Source organism: Aptenodytes patagonicus, chromosome 3 (genome assembly GCF_965638725.1).
Source record: "Aptenodytes patagonicus chromosome 3, bAptPat1.pri.cur, whole genome shotgun sequence".
NCBI classification, from domain to species: domain Eukaryota; kingdom Metazoa; phylum Chordata; class Aves; order Sphenisciformes; family Spheniscidae; genus Aptenodytes; species Aptenodytes patagonicus.
In genome coordinates, this window is record NC_134951.1 from 15,744,580 (window position 1) to 15,761,052 (window position 16,473).

Here is a 16,473-nt window from a genome sequence, read left to right on the forward strand (position 1 = left end):
TCTATTAAACAGTGAGTAACATACAAACAAAACCAAACCTACCATGTCATGTCTCATAGGTTAACAAAAGTTGAAGACAGAAAAAACCCCTATTATTTCTTCCTTCCTGCCAAAGTGAGATTGTTCCCCACAGTATAATTTTCTAGCGGTTTGCCCAGTCTCACTTTAAATTATTCTAACAATGGGGCTTCCACTACTTCCCTTAGGAAGTGTAACCATAGATGACAATTTGACATTCACATTACACTTTAGTCCCTAGATGACACAGTTCAGTGTAATGATGTGAAATAAGATTTATTGTGATGGACTCCAACATTTGACAGGCTCCAGCACAATGTAATGTGCGGTGAATGGGTGATTTAAACAATGTTTAACAAAACTGTTACAGCTATAAAATAAAGGTGGTTGAAAATCTTTGGAAAATAAAATAAAACAAAATAAAACAAAATAAAACAAAACAAAACAAAATAAAATACAATAAAATACAATAAAATACAATAACTGAGCATTAATTTTACATACAGTACATTGATGGATATTGGAAAACACTCCTGTTACCACATACATTTTGTCTGCTAGGCTCTAGACAGGATGAACAGAAGAGGCAAAAATTAAAGCTTAAACTTTGAATGTTAAGTGACTAAGGACTGGATTGTGAAACATGGTTAATCTCAGAGAGATGAAAATAAGAATATAACAGCATTTTCAAAAGATGCCTATGGGTCTAACTGCATATTCAGGTACTCACTGACTTTAAAAATCCAGGTCTTAGATTTTAATGGCAGGTATTTGTACAGATTTTAACTGCAGGTTGTACAAATCTTTGCGTCAGCAATAGGAAGAGGATGCAGAGATGGAGGAAGAAAAGTCACCTTCTGACAGTAGTGCTGGTAGGCTATTAGCACTGATTGGTGGTTTTACACATGATCATATTGTAAATTAACACTACAAACAAACAATAAATAGTCAAGCAAGAGGAACTGAGCAGTCAGGAAACCAGAGGAGAGAAAACAGGAATGTGGTTGGCACAAGTGTACAAGTGTGTCCTGGTTTCGGCAGCGATAGAGTTAATTTCCTTTCTAGTAGCTGGTACAGTGCTGTGTTTTGGATTTAGGATGAGAACAAAGTTGATAACGCACCGATGTTTTAGTTGTTGCTAGGTAATGCTTACACTAGCCAAGGACTTTTTAGTTTTCCATGCTCTACCGACTGAGAAGGCTGGAGGTGCACAAGAAGCCGGGAGGGGGCACAGCCAGGACAGCTGACCCCAACTGGCCAAAGGGACATTCCATATCATGTGACGTCATGCTCAGTACATAATCTGGGAAAAGCTGGCCGGGGGGGCCGCTGCTCGGGGACTGGCTGGGCATCGGTCGGCAGGTGGTGAGCAATTGTACTGTGCATCACTTGCTTTGTGTATTGTTATTATTATCATATTATTATTATTATTATCATTTTATTTCAATTATTAAACTGTTTTTATCTCAACCCATGAGTTTTTCTCACTTGTGCTCTTCCAATTCCCTCCCCCATCCCACCGGGTGGGGGGGAGTGAGCGAGCAGCTGCGTGGTGCTCAGTTGCCGACTGAGGTTAAAACATGACAGTTCGTGCCCAACGTGGGGCACGAAGCGTTGAGATAATAACAGATTAACCAGAGTGTATTAAGGAACTTATATCTGTTAATAGTTGTGGGTCACAATGTTGGTTTCTCTGTTCTCGATATTGATTTGTATAATCTGCATCGTGCTCCTTTCTTTGCTGTACATGTTAAAGATTGGTGTTGGTTTTTGCAGTTTGCTGTGGTCTGCAGTGAATAGTGATGTCTCGCTTGTGAGGTTTGTTTTTAGAACATTGACCTTGGAGTTAGTGTGGTATGTAGGTTTCGCAATGAAGCCGTTACTGTACCACGGAGACCGTTTCGTGGAGACAACTAGCAATTGCAGTAACTTTTCTGAGAGTTTTTTTACAGAGGAAATACAGAATGGCAGTGTCACTACCTTCTTCTATGATGTTTCCTCCTTCATTACAGTAATTTTTCAGTATCTTGAACATCCTTGGGTAGTTAAGATACTTCTATTGGTATTTCTTGGGAATATTGTATCGGTTTTGTCTAAAGTTGGTAAGCAATTTAAGAATATCGTCCAGAGATCTGCCCCGAGGCTGGATAGTTATGAGTGGCAGGGTGTGTGGGACAAGATGGGCAAGTACCTAGGCCAATGGGCACCCCCAGTGTTTTGGAACTTCACCCCTGAGCAAGTGCAGAATCCTGAAAAGTTAGTAGAATATTTGGAAAAAGTATGCTGTCACCCTGGCAACTCCAGAGAGACACAGATCACTGCAACGTGCTGGGGCCTGGCCCATGCCTACCGAGTCCTGTTCAACACCATTCAGTACCCTCAAAGGGAAGAGAAGGTCTCTGGATCTGACAGTAAAACGACAGGCTCTGCGGCCACTCAGACCCGGGCAACACGCCCTGTGGCTGAACCAAAGAACCAGCCTGTGCCGGTATCAGTCGCCCCTGTACACAAGAAGAAATTTTGGAAGCGGAAGTCAGCTCGTTTAGTAAGGGAGGAAGAAGCTTCTTCTAAAAGGGAAGCGGAGGAAGAACTGTACGCCTACCCTGGAGAAGGGCCATCATGAGAACGGGAGGAGGAGAGCCGGCCGCAGATTGGGGAGGAGGAAGAGGAAGAACTCATAAACGAGGCAGTGACCACCCGATCTCTATCCCTGAGTGAGCTGTGAGATATACGAAAAGATTTCAGCCGTCGTCCAGGTGAGCACATTGTCACCTGGCTGCTCCGATGCTGGGATAATGGGGCCAGTAGCCTGGAATTAGAGGGTAGGGAAGCCAAGCAGCTGGGATCCCTTTCCAGGGAAGGGGGTATTGACAAAGCAATTGGAAAAGGGACATGAGTCCTCAGCCTCTGGAGGCGACTCGGGTCAAGCATGAAGGAAAGGTATCCCTTTAAGGAAGATGTCATATGTCGCCCAAGCAAGTGGGCCACCATGGAGAAGGGTATCCAGTTTCTGAGAGAATTAGCTGTGCTGGAGGTGATTTATCATGACCTGAACAATGAACAGCTATCCAAAGATCCAGACGAAGTCAAGTGCACACGACCCATGTGGCGGAAGTTTATAAGGAGCTCACCATCGTCATACGCCAATTCATTGGCAGTGATGACCTGGAAAGATGGAGAGGAACAAACAGTGGATGAATTGGCTAGTCAACTCCGGCAGTATGAGGAAAGTCTTTCCTTCTCCCTCATCTCGGCTGTGGAGAAACTGTCCCAGAAGGTCCAGCAACTCAGAGAGGATAGGTCCTACTCCCCACCTGTACGGACAGGTATCTCAGCTATTAGGAGTAAACGTTCTTTTGCTCGAGAGAGAGAGTATAAGGGGTACACAGCATGGGCCACCCTATGGTTTTACCTGCGTGACCACAGAGAGGACATGAGGAAGTGGGATGGAAAACCTACTGCAGCCCTAGGGGCACGGGTACGTGAGTTGCAAGGGAAAACAATCACAAAAGGGGGTTCTTCCAGGAAAATTGCTGCTCCAGTTTCCAGCGGGCAGTTCCCCAGACAGAGTAGAAGGGCTGATCTTACTCCTGATCTTAATGAAGAAACTTCTGACTCGTACGTACAAGAAATGAGAAATGAGTACTGTGATGAGGATTAGAGGGGCCCTGCCTCCAGCCAGGGGGAGGAAAGGGACAACCGGGTTGTCCACACCGGACTGTGTGGATTTGGTGGCCTGGCACATCAGACCCACAGGAGTATAAGGCTCTAGTAGACACCGGTGCACAGTGTACCCTAATGCCATCAAGCTATAAAGGGGCAGAACCCATCTGTATTTCTGGGGTGACGGGGGGATCCCAACAGCTAACTGTATTGGAAGCCGAAGTGAGTCTAACTGGGAATGGGTGGCAGAAGCACCCCATTGTGACTGACCCAGAGGCTCCGTGCATCCTTGGCATAGACTACCTCAGGAGAGGGTATTTCAAGGACCCAAAAGGGTACCGGTGGGCTTTTGGTATAGCTGCCTTGGAGATGGAGGAAATTAAACAGCTGTCCACCTTGCCTGGTCTCTCGGAGGACCCCTCTGTTGTGGGGTTGCTGAAGGTCGAAGACCAACAAGTGCCAATCGCTACCACCACGGTGCACCGGCAGCAATATCGCACCAACCAAGACTCCCTGATTCCCATCTATAAGCTGATTCGTCGACTGGAGAGCCAAGGAGTGATCAGCAAGACTCGCTCACCCTTTAACAGTCCCATATGGCCAGTACAAAAGTCTAATGGAGAGTGGAGACTGACAGTAGACTACTGTGGCCTGAACGAAGTCACGCCACCGCTGAGTGCTGCTGTGCCAGACATGCTAGAACTTCAATACGAACTGGAGTCAAAGGCAGCCAAGTGGTATGCCACAGTTGATATTGCTAATGCGTTCTTCTCAATCCCTTTGGCAGCGGAGTGCAGGCCACAGTTTGCTTTCCCTTGCAGGGGCGTTCAGTACACCTGGAACCGACTGCCCCAGGGGTGGAAACACAGCCCCACCATTTGCCATGGACTGATCCAGACTGCACTAGAACAGGGTGGAGCTCCAGAACACCTGCAATACATTGATGATATCATTGTGTGGGGCAACACAGCAGGAGAAGTTTTTGAAAAAGGGAAGGAAATAGTCCAAATCCTGCTGAAGGCTGGTTTTGCCATAAAACAAAGTAAGGTCAAGGGACCTGCACAGGAGATCCAATTTTTAGGAATAAAATGGCAAGATGGATGTCATCAGATCCCAATGGATGTGATCAACAAAATAACAGCCATGTCTCCACCAACTAGCAAAAAGGAAACAGAAGCTTTCTTAGGCATCGTGGGTTTTTGGAGAATGCATATTCCAAATTACAGTCTGATTGTAAACCCTCTCTATCAAGTGACCCGGAAGAAGAACGATTTCAAATGGGGCCCTGAGCAACGACAAGCTTTTGAACAAATTAAACGGGAGATAGTTCATGCAGTAGCCCTGGGGCCAGTCCGGGCAGGACAAGGTGTAAAAAATGTGTTCTACACCACAGCCAGGGAGAACGGCCCTACCTGGAGCCTCTGGCAGAAAGCACCAGGGGAGACTCGAGGTCGACCCCTAGGGTTTTGGAGTCGGGGATACAGAGGATCCGAGGCCCGCTATACTCCAACAGAAAGAGAGATATTGGCAGCATATGAAGGGGTTCGAGCTGCTTCAGAAGTGATCGGCACTGAAGCACAGCTCCTCCTGGCACCACGACTGCCGGTGCTAGGCTGGATGTTCAGAGGGAGGGTCCCCTGTACACATCATGCAACTGATGCTACATGGAGTAAGTGGGTCGCACTGATCACACAACGGGCTCGAATAGGAAACCCCAGTCGCCCAGGAATCCTGGAAGTGATCATGGATTGGCCAGAGGGCAAAGATTTTGGAATATTGCCAGAGGAGGAGGTAACGCGTGCTGAGGAGGCCCCAATGTATAATGAACTACCAGAAAATGAGAAGCAATATGCCCTGTTCACTGATGGGTCCTGTCGTCTTGTGGGAAAGCATCGGAGGTGGAAAGCTGCTGTATGGAGTCCTATGCGACAAGTTGTAGGAACTGCTGAAGGAGAAGGTGAATCAAGCCAATTTGCAGAAGTAAAGGCCATCCAGCTGGCTTTAGACATTGCTGACCGAGAAAAGTGGCCAGTGCTCTATCTCTATACTGACTCATGGATGGTGGCAAATGCCCTGTGGGGGTGGTTGCAGCAATGGAAGCAGAGCAACTGGCAGCGCAGAGGCAAACCCATCTGGGCTGCCGCATTGTGGCAAGACATTGCTGCCCGGGTGGAGAACCTGGTTGTAAAAGTCCGTCACGTAGATGCTCACGTACCCAAGAGTCGGGCCACTGAAGAACATCAAAACAACCGGCAGGTGGATCAGGCTGCTAAGATTGAAGTGGCTCAGGTGGATCTGGACTGGCAACATAAGGGTGAATTATTTCCAGCTCGGTGGGCCCATGACACCTCAGGTCACCAAGGAAGAAATGCAACATACAGATGGGCTCGTGATCGAGGGGTGGACTTGACCATGGACACTATTGCGCAGGTTATCCATGAATGCGAAACATGCGCTGCAATCAAGCAAGCCAAGCGGTTAAAGCCTTTTTGGTATGGAGGATGATGGTTGAAATATAACTATGGGGAGGCCTGGTAGATCGATTATATCACACTGCCACAAACCCGCTAAGGCAAGCGCCACGTGCTTACAATGGTGGAGGCAACCACCGGATGGCTGGAAACATATCCCGTGCCCCATGCCACCGCCCGGAACACTATCCTGGGCCTTGAAAAGCAAGTCCTATGGCGACATGGCACCCCAGAAAGAATTGAGTCAGACAACGGGACTCATTTCCGAAACAACCTCATAGACACCTGGGCCAAAGAGCACGGCATTGAGTGGGTGTATCACATCCCCTATCATGCACCAGCTTCTGGGAAAATTGAACGATACAATGGACTGTGAAAGACTACACTGAGAGCAATGGGTGGCGGGACGTTCAAACATTGGGATACGCATTTAGCAAAGGCCACCTGGTTAGTCAACACTCGGGGATCTGCCAATCGAGCAGGCCCTGCCCAGTCAGAACTTTTACGTACTGTAGATGGGAATAAAGCCCCTGTAGCACACATAAAAAATATGCTGGGGAAGACAGTCTGGGTTATTCCTGCCTCGGGCAAAGGCAAACCCATCCATGGGATTGCTTTTGCTCAAGGACATGGGTGCACTTGGTGGATAATGCGGAAGGATGGGGAAGTCCGATGTGTACCTCAAGGGCATTTGATTTTGGGTGAGCATAGCCCATGATCTGAATTATGTGATGTTAAGTACTAATTATAGTTATAATAATTATACTAATAATACACAGATATACTAATCATACTAATAATATTATATGCCATACTAATGTTATTACAATAAGAATCACCCAGACTAATGAAGAATAACTTCAGTGAAACCAAGCAAAGCACAGTGATGATGGTTCCAGAGCTGACTTCAACATGAAACAATCCAACACCACATACCATCTCCATTTTTCCTGCCCTGAAAGATTATTATGACAGATGGAGCCCGAAGTCATGGACTAAATGAACTCACCGAACATTTTAGAGGGATGGCCCACAGACGAAGGGAATGATATCTCTGTGTGTGTGTGTATATATATATAGAAAAAAGGAGGGTGGTGATTAATGAAAATGTACTGGAAAATATGAGACTTGAGCATGACGCAGATGGTATAGAATAAGGGGTGGATATTGTCCTGGTTTCGGCAGGGATAGAGTTAATTTCCTTCCTAGTAGCTGGCACAGTGTTTTGGATTTAGGATGAGAACAAAGTTGATAACGCACTGATGTTTTAGTTGTTGCTAGGTAATGCTTACACTAGCCAAGGACTTTTCAGCTTCCCATGCTCTACCGACTGAGAAGGCTGGAGGTGCACAAGAAGCTGGGAGGGGGCACAGCCAAACTGGCCAAAGGGACATTCCATACCATGTGACGTCATGCTCAGTACATAAACGGGGGAAAGCTGGCCGGGGGGGCCGCTACTCGGGGACTGGCTGGGCATCGGTCGGCAGGTGGTGAGCAATTGTACTGTGCATCACTTGCTTTGTGTATTGTTATTATTATCATATTATTATTATTATTATCATTTTATTTCAATTATTAAACTGTTTTTATCTCAACCCACGAGTTTTTCTCACTTGTGCTCTTCCAATTCCCTCCCCCATCCCACCGGGTGGGGGGGAGTGAGCGAGCAGCTGTGTGGTGCTTAGTTGCCGACTGAGGTTAAACCACGACATAGTGTAACAAGTGTACTAGTTAAAATGAACAAGCTTTGTGGGAGCCATCAGGTCTACCTCATATAGGGTCTAATGAAGACATTCAAGCATGTTCAAGCATACAGCTAATGAGCTACAACTTGGAAGCTGTGCATCACAGAATACTGTTTTTGCCACAGAACTGATTTTATAATATATGACAGCTCTTGCAGTCATCTAATCTAGTCTAATCCCTACCAAAATCATGCCTTCCTCTCCAGCTTCCTCTGCAGTTTTGTCTATTTTGTACCTTGGTAGCCAATTTTCTACTGTCTGAGGCGTTTGTACTGATTACCCAAGAATTCTTTGGAGTCTCAGACTATAAATAGGATCTGTCTTGTCTTTATGGTCTGTGAATCACTTCTTCCACTTGAGGAACTCATTTGTCTTCACATGGAAGAAATCATTTTGACTTCTTACAGAAAATGAAACATACGACGTTCTTTACAGGCCACAGCTACTGTGCGATAAGGCACAGATACCAGTGGTTCAATCACTTATCAGAATATGTATTCTTATAATGTTACCCTATTGCAACAAGACTCTTCCTCAGTTGCCAGAAGGTGAAAAGCCCTGCTGATCTTATGCTGCCCCTTTAGACTACTACAGTAGGGGAATGTCAGTTCCAACAGCCAAAGACACAAAAGAGAATGAGGCTGCAAAAGCATCATGTCCTCCTGGCTTTATCCCCCCAGGCTAGGAAGTGAGGTATCCATTTAAAACAAAGTTGAATGGAAGACTTTTTTGGCACAAGAAAAAAGCACAGTACAAACCTGAATCAATATGCTCATGAAAACTCTCTTTGCTCACTCTGTTTCTGCACCTCTTGTTTATGAACTCTAGGAGATACTGGGGATTATTTTTGTTGTGCTTAAAGTGATAATATATACTTTACTTTTTTTTTTCTGGAGTTATAAATACACAAAGTATTCACACTGAGGAGAGTTCTAAGAGACCTATGTTTTGCTGACTACAAATTGTATAAGGTTTACAGGGAATCTGAAACTCAGCAAATTTTTGCATTTAAATTTTATATCATTACTCTTTACATTTTGTTTTGAAGGGTGTGCTTAAGCGTTAGTTATTGTAAACTCAGCTTTGAATAAAATATTGAACGGGTGAATTTCAAAGCAAGTAGTAAGCCTTATAAATGTCAGACTGTAAATCTGAAGAGCATTGGCTCAAAAAGGAATATGCAACATATTTATTTTATCAAAACTGAGAATGTTTTACATTTTTATAAAATGCATTTTGTTAAAAAGTGCACTACAGTTCAAGCAACTTGTTACAAAATATCTATTTTAAGAAGGAGTATTGTCTTAAAAACTGTGAAGATGTTCTGCTCAGGAGTACGAAGGAATCCAGAGGTGTTTTCTCAGTTCATAAAAATACACTCTAAACCCAGTTTGCTTTCTCTTACTTCCTTTTGCAAGCAAAAAAGAATCACACTTCTAAAGCTTAAAAATACCTGAAAGATGGTGTTGGCTTGGGTTTTTTTGTTTTTGTTTTTGTTTTTGTTTTTGTTTTATTGAGAATACCTATCTTTTATAAATGCTCAAAAGTCCTAAAAATTGAAAGTTTAAGAAACATACTAAGGACTAAAAAATTTTTCGGGATGATGTTATTTACTTTTGTTCAGTTTCTCTCACTATTACAAACATCTGCCTAGTTCTCACATAGTCAGATAAGTTATTTTCTGGCAATCATTTCCAAATATTGTTTCAAAGTAAGCCTTATATAAATTAATATAATTGTTTTATGCCTTACTTATGACAATGTCAAGATATTTTGATATCAAACCTGAGTACTAATGGAAGAAGCAATATGACTAGCAAAATAACACACACTGGAGATTTAGTTCATTTGCATTTCTTAAGGAATTATGTAATCAAATGTAGTAAATCATAAACAGTTTTAGAGTTAGACAATAAGAGATTATAAGAGATTATGTAATGATTTTTCAAATTTTAAAACTCTTCTTAAAAATTATGTTTAAAAATACATTCAAAGACTAAAGTAGTGTTTTTGGTAGAAATCAATGATTTAAGAACCCATTTATAACCAAGTTTTAATGTCTCTTAGCCAAGTTTGGCTGGAAAAAAAAGAGATCTCAGCAATGTTGTGTATGATAGGGAAAAAAAAAAAAAAAGAAACCCCTCAGTTTCTAGATTTCCACTGATAATTTTTGGACATTAGAAAAGAGGCAATCAGTCATGTAATGCATATCAATTAATAAATTACGTATTAATAGGTTGAGATATTATTACAAAGAACAGCTCACCAAAGCACTGAACTGACAAAAGAATAATGTTCTGAATTCAGCCACTCTTGGGAACATATGGGGTTTTTTCTTTAGAAGGAAAATAAGATAGAAATAAAATAAAACTAACTTGAGCACCAACGAAACCTTTTCACCATCTGACTACTTCACTGCTTTCACTTTCAGGGAAAAAAAAAAATAGAGAGCAAATTGATGAACTGAATGCAATGAAGAAGCAGCAGTTTTCCAACTTAGCATTACTTCTTAATCATGAGTGGAACAGATCTTGCAGCTTGTGTTGTTAGAGGCTGAGATGTACATTAGAAAAAAGATCATTTGATACTTCTTCCAAAAGCTGACAGACCTGGCCCTTGGTCAGACACAGCTCAGTCATTTCTATGTTCCTATATAACATACAGAAATGTATTAGTCATACCGTACAATCTTGTACTTCGATATTAAAAAGACACTGTAACTTGAAAAAAATAATTGGAAAATCCATCCTTGAAGAGGCAAAATATGATATTCTTGATAATCAGAGAGGAAAAGCACAATTGAAGTGGTATTTAAAATACTTCTCATTAATTTGTCTGTCTCCAACTAGTCTCCCTGACTGCATAGAAAAGTATTTTGTGTTGTCATATGGTTTGATCAAGATTGTTTACTTCAATGAATTTCTGAACTGTTAATGTAAGTTGTACTCACTGTTTCTGGAAATGCAGGCTTTCATCTTTAGTGCTAAGAAACACCTTGAGAGAGAATTTTTAAGATTTACCTAATAAAATTTATTTACACAGAAAATCACTCTACACTGTAATTTTAAAAAATAAGTTAATTAAAAGTCAATAGCTGGACAATTCTCTTTCCTTCTCAGTTCTATTACTTGCAATTAAAACAAGTGTAGAGCTACACCTATAAAGTAAGCTTTTCTAGTTCCTTCTACAAATTCCAATGTTGTGTCACGGTGGTTCTTTCCCGAACCTCAATATATAAACCAACGAAGTTCAGAATACAACTTAAGGACAATGGTGCAATGGAAATTTGAGCATTCTAAATCTGAGTATTTGAAGATACGAAACTCATTCATACATGTATACTGGATAATTTCACGCAGACTTTTTTGAAAGCTGGGCGTATAGACTGCAGCTAAATTACTGTATAAGGAAATGACCAAAGCTTATTCTCAATATGTTACTTCGCCAGTAACACACAGCTTGGCCTTCTAACCTTCACTGAAGTTATTCAGGCTCAAATAATGTAAAATTAGAGTAATGCATTCTCTTTTTAATAGTTGCATGAATAGTGGGTTAGAATTGAACAAGTAAACCTCTCATTGCAAGGTTGTCCAATGTGAGACACGTTGAACAAATGTCCTAACTGTAGCTATTCTACTAAGTTTTGTCTGAATTCCAGTTCCTTATTCTCTGGGGCAGAAACTGCAGGTTCTCTGTTTTATGTACTGTCTAACACAATAGTATTAGGTGGTTTATAAAAAATACCAGTGCATAGGCGACAATGAAGCCCTGTATGAAAGGCAAATGTTTGTAAACTGGATGCAAGGTAAAGAATGAGTTTAAAATTTATTTTCAAATTTGGCTAAGGGTAACTAAGCTTATAGTTCTTGGATATCCCTTCTGCTCTGTATAGAATCATAGAATCACAGAATAGTTTGGGTTGGAAAGGACCTCTAAAGGATATCTAGTCCAACCCCCCTGCTGTGGGCAAGGACATCTTCTATTAGATCAGGTTGCTCAGAGCCCCGTCCAACCTGACCTTGAAGGTTTCCAGGGATGGGGCATCCACCACCTCCCTGGGCCACCCTGTTCCAGTGTTTCACCACCCTCAGTGTAAAAAATGTTTTCCTTAGATCTAGTCTCAATCTATCCCCCTTTAGTTTAAAGCCATTACCCGTAGTCCTGTCGCAACAGGCCCTGCTAAAAAGTCTGTCACCATCTTTTTTATAAGCCCCCTTGAAGTACTGAGAGGCTGCAAGAAGGTCTCCCCAAAGCCTTCTCTTCTCTCAGCTGACCAACCCCAACTCTCTCAGCCTTTCTTCAGAGGAGAGATGTTCCATCCCCCTGACCATTTTCGTGGCCCTCCTCTGGACCCACTCCAACAGGTCCGTGTCTTTCTTATGCTGAGGGCTCCAGAGCTGGACGCAGGACTCCAGGTGGGGTCTCCCCAGAGCAGGGTAGAGGGGCAGAATCACCTCCCTCGACCTGCTGGCCACGCTTCTTTGGATGCAGCCCAGGATACAGTTGGCCTTCTGGGCTGCGAGCGCACATTGCTGGCTCGTGTCCAGCTTTTCATCCACCAGTACCCCCAAGTCCTTCTCGGCAAGGCTGCTCTCAATCCCTTCATCCCCCAGCCTGGATTGATAGCGGGGGTTGCCCCGACCCAGGTGCAGGACCTTGCACTTGGCCTTGTTGAACCTCATCAGGTTCACACAGGCCCACTTCTCGAGCTTGTCCAGGTCCCTCTGGAGGGCATCCCGTCCCTCTGGCGTGTCAACTACACCACTCAGCTTGGTGTCATCTGCAAACTTGCTGAGGGTGCCCTCGATCCCACTGTCGATGTCATTGATGAAGATATTAAACAGTACCGGTCCCAATATGGACCCCTGAGGGACACCACTTGTCACCAATCTCCATCTGGACATTGAGCCATTGACCACTATGGTCTGGATGTGACCATCCAACCAGTTCCTCATCCACCAAATAGTCCAGTTCTGTAGTCAGTTTCCTTCTTCATTCTAGTTCTTACTGCTGTAAAGGTTACTGATTATCTACATTAGGACAAATGAGGAATCTTAATGCTTTTTTTTAATTAACTGCTTTTTCTCAGTATTGCTTAATTACTGACTTGAAAGGGAACAGACTATTGTATTCTCTCATTCCCCCCCTTTTGTAAATTCTTTCTTGTACCCTTTTGCACTCCTGCAAATTACTGCATACAGATTTATTTCTTTTGCTAAATCATATTTCTGACTGTTCATGCCTTGTTTAGAACTTTCTTTTCTACCTGAATAATTATATGAGGACAGAATCATTGCTTGGAGCTTGCCTAAGGCATCGCATCTCAACACAGAGGATTGCCTGAGCCCTAGTTTTAACGCAGTATGTGTTCTCACTGCAGAACAGAGCATGCATTCATTCAGCCACTACAGTGTTCGAAAACCCAGAAGGTATTTTCTTCGCTTTCACTCACTTTCTTTCCATTGTCTATGAGTTGTTCTTTCACACTTCCTTTCATTGCACTTTGCTTTTGCTTTTGAGCAATGCCTTGTGCAAACCACCTAGGAATTCATTAGTTGATAAACTTTATTATTGTTTTAAATAACATTTTCTTTTATACTTCAGCTCTGCTTAGAACAATGACCCAGCGAGGCCCTGAGTACTCTCAACTTCTTTTTGAGTCACGACACAATAGCTTTCAGTGTTATCAGCTCTCTACTTTGAATCACAAATTCATTGAACATTTACAGTGAGGAGTCTGACTCAATTTGGATTGAAAAGTAAATACATTTATGACCACTTACTGTCCATCTTTTTTTTCTTATTTTACTTTTTACCTAAAAGTATATGTACATGAAAACTCATCTGAACCAGCACTGGGAGAGAAGAGAAATTAACTAGGACAAAAGAAGAAAATTAACAAATATAGTCTTTCTTGCTCACTGAATAAATTTGAACATGGTAAGTATCAGATTATTCCTTAGACATTTTTTCTATTTGCTGCATTCCCCTTAGATGACCCTTTAATTGTCAGATAGTTGTCAGAGGTTATTTTATTGAGGTAATGTCAAACACCTGTGAAAGTCAAAGAGCATGTGTTTTACTGTGTGACTAACATTAACAGTCAGAAATGTAGCACAAAACCTGTTGATGCTCCTAGTAAGATGGATTTGCTGATGGCAGTGATGTTATTTGCACAGTAGTTGTTCTCTCATGGAAGCATTGCAAATATGCTCACAACTGCGCATTCAACTTCATGGCCTTTTCATCTGTGAAAAATCTCACTAAGTTTCACTGGGATAACTCTTAACTTTACCTGTCTTTCAGAAGCAATTAATGAGTTCATGAGTATACTCTAGACTGCAGGAGAAGACAGTAATGTAATCTACGCAGATCAACTTTTGGATAAAAGGTCCATCAAAGACTGGTTACATGATTCAAACACAGTTAGGAACAGTATCCAGAAATGCCTTAGCACATAGACTTATTGTAAGACAAAGTGCCAAAAAAGGACTCTTTCTAAAATGGAGCTCATGCAATCTGGCAGCCAGCCTGGATGCTGCCTCCCTTTCTTCTTTCCAGGAGCCTCATCCAAGGTTCTACACTATCCCTGCTGTTATGCAGTTATTAAGAGAAAATGTGGTACAAATGCTAATGTAAACCTAACTGAGTATTTCCATAACCATAAGCAAGACAAGATTTGTGGGTAAAGGAAATACTTTATCAAGTGACAAAAATAGATGAGTTTTCTGGCACAGCAAACGTTTCTTTAAGTCTGAAAGAAAAGCAACATACTTCAGACATAAATGCCATGTTTTGATATTTTTATGAAGTTTATCAGTTAGATTATTGAGAGAAAAAAGTAGGTTGCACATTAAAGTGGGGAGAATTTAAAAAAGGGGAGAGATATGGTGGTTATTTTCTATGACAAAGGGAGCAGGACTTTTTTTAGCATACAGCACAGGACCAGATGCAGAGCATATGGGCATTAAGAGGTAGAATGAGAAAGTGTGAGAAAAAGATTATGACATGTCACAAAACCATAACTTTATGAAGCCCATAATTTGGCATCCACAGGAGTGACGTGTGTGAGTTCTTAGGCTCACCTTCCCAAGGTTTTTGTAGTTCTCTCTAAAAGTGAGACATCAGTGGTTAAGTGGTTATTTTTCAAGATGTCATTTTCTAGTGCTAAATGACCGATCCTTTGATTAGGATCGCTTCTGTGAGCATGTCGGGCCCGGACTATGACCCCAAACCCAGCACCCCTGGGTTTTGGCAGCCGGGGCCATCCTCTCAACTGGCATAGCTGCATTTTGGCTCCAGCCCTCACCACTGCACCTGGCCATGCCCCTCTTCTGCTTGCTGCCATGACGTTCCAGCTGGGCCTTGGGCCTGCGTACCATGGCAGCAGGGTCTGCCCTTGCAGGGCTGTGGCTGACCCTGGTCCACTAACCTGGTGGACTCCCTTTGTGGAGCTAGGGGGCTGCAACTGGGGGTGAGGGCCCCCTCCACTCCCCATACCTTGCCCCTGCCCCTGCCCAGCACCCTGCCCCACAGTTCCCTGACAGGCAGCATCTGCTTGTCATAAGGGGTGGGGGATTGTTCCAGCTGAAAATTTGTCTTTTTTTTCCCACCACAGTAGCTGGCTTAGCAAATAATATCAGCTCTCTAGGCAGATCTTGCCCTGTTTAAATTCCTAGATAATCAGGACCGTAACAGCACTGCCATACAACATAATTTCTTTAGATCTTTCTCTCATGGCTGCATCATATAACCGAGTCAGTGCTGAGGCATTTCAGTAGCTTCCTTTTTTCAGATTTGGCCACCAGCCTTTGTTGTGAGGCCATTGTAGACAGTCTGTTCTCTGACCCTGAGTCTGAACCATCTTAGTTTCTCTTCAGGTCCCTGTCCTTCTTTACCTTGGACTCAGAAACTCAAGTCGTTGTTGTCTTTTTGCTCCCCAGAACCATATGTGTCAGGGAAGGCCATCAAAGCCTAACCTGAGAGACCTCCCCATGGTCATTCCTAGGTCTGTGACTCTTCCTCTGGATATAACAGACTTGCCCAGCCTCTAGACACCTGTCACATTTTTGCCTGATCACTGACCCAACCACAAACTCCATTATAGCGGACATCACCTAAAGAACAGAGCAAAAACTTCTTAACAGCAATGAGATCTGTCGGAATACTTTGGACCAAATTAATTTCCAGATCTAGTTATATTGTATTCAATATTTATTTTAGGGTTGAATTTGTTTCTATTATTTAGTGACTAATTAAAAAGACACCTTACGGCTCCCCTAAGATGTCACGGTGCCCAAGCATCCTCCTGGAAGCTTCTTCAGCATTTCATTGCTATGCTTCGGCAGGGATAATCTCTCAGACAGTATATGGACTACTTGCAATCCAAGGTCATTTTTTTTCCCCAACCTGCTATTACTATTCTATTAAAATTGAGACCCATGAGGCATATTTTACAAAACTTGCCAATCCCTGAAAACATACTATGGGGAAAAAAACCAAACAAACCAGAAATGGCATATATCAGGAAAGAGAATAGAACACTGTCATGGTTTAACCCCAGCCAGCAACTAAGC